This window comes from Salmo salar, chromosome 03 (genome assembly GCF_965601325.2).
Source record: "Salmo salar chromosome 03, fSalSal1, whole genome shotgun sequence".
Classification (NCBI taxonomy): Eukaryota; Metazoa; Chordata; class Actinopteri; order Salmoniformes; family Salmonidae; genus Salmo; species Salmo salar.
The window spans coordinates 54,904,406-54,911,936 of NC_138293.1; the positions used below are offsets into that span (position 1 = coordinate 54,904,406).

Below are 7,531 nucleotides of genomic sequence, written 5' to 3' on the forward strand. Positions count from 1 at the left end.
CACTAGAGAAATGCACCATAACAGCTGGCTAACTGATTTACCGAGCAGAACGCAAGGGTTTGATTGCCCTCTAAACTTGTGATGCAGAGTCAAAGTCTACATCAACTGTAGTTACCCATTTTACTCCTATGGACCTAGAGTTGACAGTCGGGCCCTTAATTGACATGGCACTATTACAAGTTCTGGTAAAGGACAACCTCTGTGGAGGATGTAATGTCCTTTATAAACCTCATGTTAAACTTCTATTGTTATGACCCTCAGTAGATCCACAATTGTCAGTATTTATCACTAGGAAATTGAGATGCTCAGTAAGACAGAGCAAAGAACCTGAATAGACTGTTACAACATCCATTAATACAGGTCAACACTTAAAAAATAAACTTTAGTGATATTTTTAATTGTTTTACAAGACGCCTTGCCTCCAATACAATAGTGTTGTCAACAAAAACACCTCAATGTTACAGCTGTGTTGCACTGCACCAGTTCAACACTCTCCCCTCTACATAAATGCAAAGCCAGTAGGATCTATCAGAGAAGCCAGGAGTCCTGGTCTGAGGCTGGATGCTGTAGCCTGGGGATGAAGTGGTTTAGCTCTGGCCTCCCAGGGTGTGCTTGTCAAACAGGTACTCTGCCATCTTGTTTTTGACAGCATCCATCTTGGTGAGGTTGGTGATGTGGTCACCCAGCTTCTTAATGGCCTCCACCTGTTCGTTCAGGTAATGGGTCTTCAGGAAGTGACACAGCTAAAGAGGGAAAACACAGGTCAGACAAGAGAATAACAGACTATTGTAGATACAGTAACAAGAGCCCGGTGGTAATGGCATAAGTGCAGATAATGTGTTTCCAGCTTATTTTAACTAGGCAAGTCAGTTAAGAACAAGTTCTTATTTACAATGAGAATCTAACGTGGAACAGTGGGTTAACTGCCTTGTTCAGGGGCAGAACATTTTTACCTGGTCAGCTAGGGGATTCAATCCAGCAACCTTTATTACTGGCCCAACGCTCTAACCACTAGGCAACCTGCCACCCCTTATGCATTAGCTGCATTGTGTGTATAGTGTGCATCTGTGGACTATTGTGTGCATGTGAAGCAGGTCACAATCCTGTGTCATTAGTTATCAGAGCTACAACAACCTGATCATCTCCTGGGACAGTACCTGTATTCTATATGATATATACATGTGATGTGCAGATCCACCATAACTTACATGGGGGTCAACCTTGTCAGAGGCAATCTTGTGCAGGTCCAGCAGGGCCTGGTTCACATTCTTCTCCAGCTGCAGAGCACACTGCATGGCGTCCAGCCCATTGCCCCCCCTCATCACGTTCTGGCTTCTACAAAGGACAGAGTGAACACAGAAGTGTTAGGGACTACTAGCAGACATTAAGGTTAGGATAAAGTGAACAGAATTACACCCCTCACACTGTCAGTTCAGTGGTTAGAGACAGTATGTTCAGGACTACTCCAGGTTCTCTACATCAACTTAATGCTGTAGACACTCTCCTCCATGGAGTAAAGACAATTCTATCAGCCTACAATCTAACTGGGTTTTTAGATGCTCAGGGGCTCACCTTGATGTCCTGGAGTAAAATGCGTCCACCTCTCTTTTTCTGGAAGGAGAGTAGCTTGTCGGCGTGCTCCCACTCCTCGTCGCTGTTCTCCTTGAAGAAATGCGCGAAGCCAGGCAGAGCCACATCGTCACGGGAGAAATAGAAAGCCTGGGTGGATAAACATAAAACAGTGTTTAGAAGAAAAAAAAAATATGACAGCATTCTATTCTTGTTGTTGCAACTAAACTTGATGACCAAGGCATGAATCAGTCTAGTCTGTAGTCTACTTGGTAACCTGACAAGTAACCCGTCAAGGAGTTGTTACGTGCTCTGTCCAAGGTAGGATAGATTCCCGGCTTAATTTGAATGCTGTATCTATCTGAAAGCTCTTAATAACAAAGTAAAAACTCAAATATGAACTTCAGGAAGCTAAATTTCTTCGCTCTTTAATTGTCTAGGCCAGTAGAAATGTCAGGTGAAAAATGGCATTTAGGCTCAGGAATAATAATACATAGGTAGATCAACAAAACGGTCATCTTGGTAGACTCCTTACCATTGAAGTGTAGGTGTAGGAGGCAAACATCTCCATGTTGATCATCCGGTTGATGGCAGCTTCGCAATCGTGGTGATAGTTCTGGCGGATCTGAGACTCCATCTTGGCAGATTTTCTTCTATATCTAAATGAAAGGTACAAAAATAGGGTTTCTCAGACTATTTTGCTATTGTAGTACAAGTAGGTGTTATGTTATCAATCCGGAATGTTCTATAGTGCGGGACGAAGGCAGAGGAGTTCCGTTCAATCACTGTTGAAGCAAGAACTTCTTCATGCGTCTTCTCAGACTTTTGAAGTGGAAGGAGCCTTGTTCCCTCTATTTATTGTTCCGAACGCTCAACGATTGAAGACAGGCAAGATTCTAACCAATGAGAGGGCAGGTACGCGTGTAAACAACACGCACAATTCAAGGTCGTTTTTCTCAAAGTTGCCGGAATGCAAGGTGCATCAACATATAATATACATGTCGGCGTTTGTAAAAGCTTTTGTAAAAGCTTAAACATTACGAAACTTCTATTCGATCAAAATCCTTAAGTAATTTGACATTCTGTTATATACCTCCACAAATAAATGGCCTTATCTCACGCGGACAGATTTTGGGCGGAGTAAATGCTCTCGCCTTGACCTCTTCATCTCGGTCTGTTAATTTTTTTAAAACTTTGTTTATTACAAAGTAACATTTTATTGGAAACAACTAAAGCGGTAGTATCAGCCAAAAGCAATGCTACAGTGCAGGTCTAACTACAGCGCTTATTGTTGAAAAAGGTGTGTGTGTTATATCATTAGAAGAAAATAGGAAGAATTTGAACACTCATTCTAATATTGGGCTAATTGATAAATAGTCTATGTCTACATTTGATTTAGGATATAAAAGGAATGGAACTTTGAGACGCAGTTCTGTAAACTTCTGTTTCATTCTCTAAGAGCACATGTTTCAGTAGCACATTTAGCTTAATTATTAACCTTTTCCAGAATGCAGTCAAAAGAAAAACTGTAGGGTTTATCACACTTTTTTCATATTAATTCAATTTTCAGTATGATGTATGGGAATACAGTAGTGGACAGAGAAAGAAAGGCTGGCTTTTGTAGAAATGGTATTTGATGATAGACCTTTCGGTTTCAAATGACATGTTGTAGTTGACAAATGGTATATCAAAGTTGATTACATTAGCCTAGAAATAACTACACAAAATCAGTAGCTACATAAATCTAACAATACATGGGTTATTAAGCTAAAACTGTGAAGTGGATTTTTTTTACAGCTAATGAAAATCAAAGACTACAGTAATAAAGTAACCTTCCTGAGAACTTCAGTTCACATGACCTGATCTTCCACAACTGTTGACAGGGTGCTTTCAGGGTGCTGGGTTATTGTTCAATACATCCATGTAGTTGCAACATCACTGGTATTCATAAGAACTAGAGCTGTGTTCGAATACTCATACTAACTGCACTAACCATACTATTTGTGATGTAAGTGGAGTATGTAGTATGGTTATTGGTCACAGTATGGATATAGTTAGTATGCCAGAAGTTCCCGGATGTCGTACTAAATTAGCCAAAATTGACATTATTTCTGTGCTTTCAAGGCCCATAATGCAATTCTTCAGAAAACGGGCGTGGCCTCCCAACGGTTTCAGATTTTAAGAAAATGTCGGAAAATATGCAGCTGAAGTCCGACGAGAGTGAATACAATTTCATTGCTTTAACTAGCTATGACAAATGTTAAGAAAATGTTCAGCGATGTAATTAATTTTCAAATAAGTTACGTTACAATTCTTTAGCAACGCTATACTTACGAACCGCATAGCATATCATTACAGTAGTATATATCTTTATGTTAACTAGCTACCTAACATACATTTAGTTGGCTATTAAGACATCAGGCTTAGCTAAGTGGCATAGACATTGTTCGTTCTCAATGGACATAGTTAATTTGCTCTGGCTATCTACTCCGATTTCAGAGCACTCTCATCTGAGTGTGCCAAAGCGCAGATTAATTGATGAATTTACAAACGTAACACCCATTGAATATAACTGGTGTCAGTAAATGTCTGCAAAAAAGAGTAATAAAATTCTTGCCAGCACCACAGTTACAGTCACCAATGCTCTGGATAACATGAAAGCAGCCTAACCAGCTCTGCTAGGGTGAGTAAAATGGTCAGAGTGAAGTGTTCTCTCATTTGTGTCTGGAAGTAGCTAGCAAGCTAGCCAAAGTTAGCCAGTTAGCTTGGGTGCTTGACTGCCATTGTGAGGTCAGAACGCTTGGATGAACCCTACTCCTCGTCCAGAGCGTCCAGTATGGGCTCTGAATGCTCAGAGAGCAAAACACTTTGAATTTATGAATGGACAATCTGACAACGCTCTGAATTTACAAACGCCCAGAGCGTACTCTGGCACTCCAGATTGAATTTACAAACACAGCTGAAATCGTATGATGTCTAGCTAGTAATTTGTTATGCTAACAAGCTAGCAAGAGGTTGCATATCAACAGCATCAGCTTCTGGTAGACAGTCAAAGTGCTAGTAAGCTCAACTAAAAGTTTACAGTTCTTTTACAGTATACTCAAATGTAACCTTTATTTAACCTAGGCAAGTCAGTTAAGAACAAATTCTTATTTTCAAGTACTATAGTGACGTCGCTTGCACTGAGTTGCAGTGCCTTAGACCGCTGCGCCATTCGGGAACCCTATGAACTAATAGTATATAGTATGCAGTATGTACTCATTAAGTATGTAGTATACAGTATGTTAGTATGGGTATTCGAACACAGCTTAGGTCTTCTGGGGCAGTATGCATCAAGCCTCTCAGAGTAAGAGTGCCGATTTCGGATCAGTTTAGCCTTTTCGATCACATTGAATAACATTACATGGACGGGGAAGCTCCTCCCCCCAGCCTCCACTGATTTATACAGCCCCTGGTCTTTCCTGGCCTAGTATGTAAGGTAGTGCCTCTTCTCCAGTTGTTTGAGAACAGGACCCCCTTTTTCCTAAAATGTATGCCAAAACAGGCTCTATCAGTTTGTCACAGCTACTATCTAGGTTCATTGTTTGTTGAAAAATTATGAAGCTGCTTCAAATGGGGGTAAGGGTCTTCAACATATATAGTCCTTGAAGTATGTGCCCTGCTCTCTGTTACTTTGAGCAACTGTTTTAGACTGAACCTCACTTTATAGCGTAATATTTTCATTATGAGCGCAAACAAAGTTTTGGAGACAATGAGTCGAAGCCTCTTCAGACTTTGGGAGTGACAGTAGACTTATGCTTAAACCGGTGTTACTAAAAGGGCTGTGACATACTTGGCATTCCTTTTTTTTGCGAAAAGGGACATCACTTTTTGACTAAATTATGTGTCATGCTTAAAGGATAAGTTTGGGTGATCATATAACGCGAACGTCTAGCATCCCAATGGTTGCTTGTAACTCATCACGGACAACTTTAGCTTTTTTTGCTAATTTGCAACTTTACAATGATTTACTACTTTTTAGCTACTTTGCAACTACTTAGCATGTTAGCTAACCCTTCCCCTTACCCTAACCGTAACCCTTTAATCTAACTCCTAACTTTGACCTTAGACCTAACCTTAAACCCTAACTCCTAGCCTAGCTATCTTTAGCCACCTAGCTAACATTAGCACCTAGCCACCGAGCTAACGTTAGCCACAACAAATTGGAATTCGTAACATATCATATGTTTAGCAATTCGTAACATATAATACGAATTACAATTGGTAAAATATAATATGAAATGGATGATGGACATCCACAAATTAATTCATACATACAAAACATGTCATACTAATTGGAGTATCTGGAATTTACATTTACTATGTTACGTCTACCCCTGAGTCCAGGTTGTTCTAAGTGACCTTATTTTTGCAGAAGTACAAGCATAGCATTAAAATTGAAATTGACAAAGAATTGTCTTATTTTTTTGATGCAAATCTTTTCTGTAATGTTCAACCCCAAGAACCTGTGTTAAGTTGTTAAAGTCACGTCCGGGTCCATCATGTGACCAGCCGCACAAAGTTATAAACAGTAAGTAATACTGTAAATGGTTAACCATTACATAACTCTTTCTATTGAAGTTCTGGAGGTTGACACAGTGTTTTTAGTCTGTACTCTTTCCCCCTCTCTCCCTATTGATCCCTCCCACTATTTTTTCCAGGGGCACAACTTTGGTTTTAGATGTGGGGGGGACATATATATTTATATTTTGGGGGGGTCGAATAAACACTGCAAACAGCCTACCCGACTGCTCGGAGTTATCCGCATGGTCCTAAAGCACACCGTTGCCTTGTTCTGTAACACATTCCAATGATAATACTGGGGGGGGGGGCAAAAATGCATGTCCCCCTGTCCCCGGTGAAAGTTGCGCCCCCGCTTATTCCTGTCATAACCTCCTGTTGGTTCTACTACAGTATGGACTGACTTAGGCTCTGCCCTGGCTGTATTTCTGCCTTGTCATTGTGACTCAGCATTCTGTAGTCTCAAGCAGAGACGGAAGAAGAAGCAAGACAGCCCACTCCTTCATTTTCCCACCCAATGGAAGTCAATTAACTAAGCAGACCACTATCGCATTGTTGTCTGCTTAAAACCTCTTTGGGATATGGGGCAGTATTTTCACGTCCGGATGAAAAGCGTTCCCAAAGTAAACCGCCTGGTTCTCAGGCTCAGAAGCTAGGGTATGCATATAATTGGTATATTTGGATGGAAAACACTCAAAAGTTTCTAAAACTGTTAAAATAATGTCTGTGAGTATAAATGAATTTATTTGGCAGGTGAAACCCCCGAGGACAAACCATCCAGGAAAAAGACAACTTTTTATGGGAAACTGGATTAATGAAGCACCTGGTTGCCGTTCCTATGGCTTCCACTAGATGTCAACAATCTTTAGATATAGGTTGATGTTTTTCCTTTGAGAAATTAAGAAGTACGGCTATTCAGAATGAATAAAATGTATGAAATGAAATGTATGCATTCACTACTATAAGTCGCTCTGGATAAGAGCGTCTGCTAAATGACTAAAATGTAATTGAACACAGTATATTCCGTCTTAAATTTTATCGATTATTTACGTTTTAGGATACCTAAGGATGGATTAGGAAAGTTGTTTGAAATGTTTGGACCAAGTTTACAGGTAACTTATTAGATCATTTGTAGTCATGTTGGGCAAATTGGAACCGGTGTTTTTCTGGATCAAATGCGCCAAATAAATTGACATTTTGGGGATATAAAAAAGGAGTTTATCGAACAAAAGGACCATTTGTGATGTTTCTGGGACATATTGGAGTGCCAACAAAAGAAGATCTTCAAAGGTAAGGCATGAATTATACCATTATTTCTGACTTTCGTGTCGCACCTGCTTGGTTGAAATATGATTTTCATGTGTTTGTATGGTGGGGTGCTGTCCTCAGATAATCACATGGT

At 40.1% G+C, this 7,531-nt stretch overlaps 1 pseudogene across 1 annotated transcript; it reads right to left on the reverse strand.

Moving 5' to 3' along the window:
* Window positions 1–376: 376 nt before the first annotated feature.
* Window positions 377–2,406, reverse strand: LOC145877585 (ferritin, middle subunit-like; annotated as a pseudogene). The gene is made up of 4 exons (XR_014391922.1): window positions 2,105–2,406; window positions 1,573–1,719; window positions 1,209–1,335; window positions 377–743 (listed from the first exon to the last, which is right to left on the reverse strand). The product of XR_014391922.1 is annotated as a ferritin, middle subunit-like (transcript).
* Window positions 2,407–7,531: the final 5,125 nt, after the last annotated feature.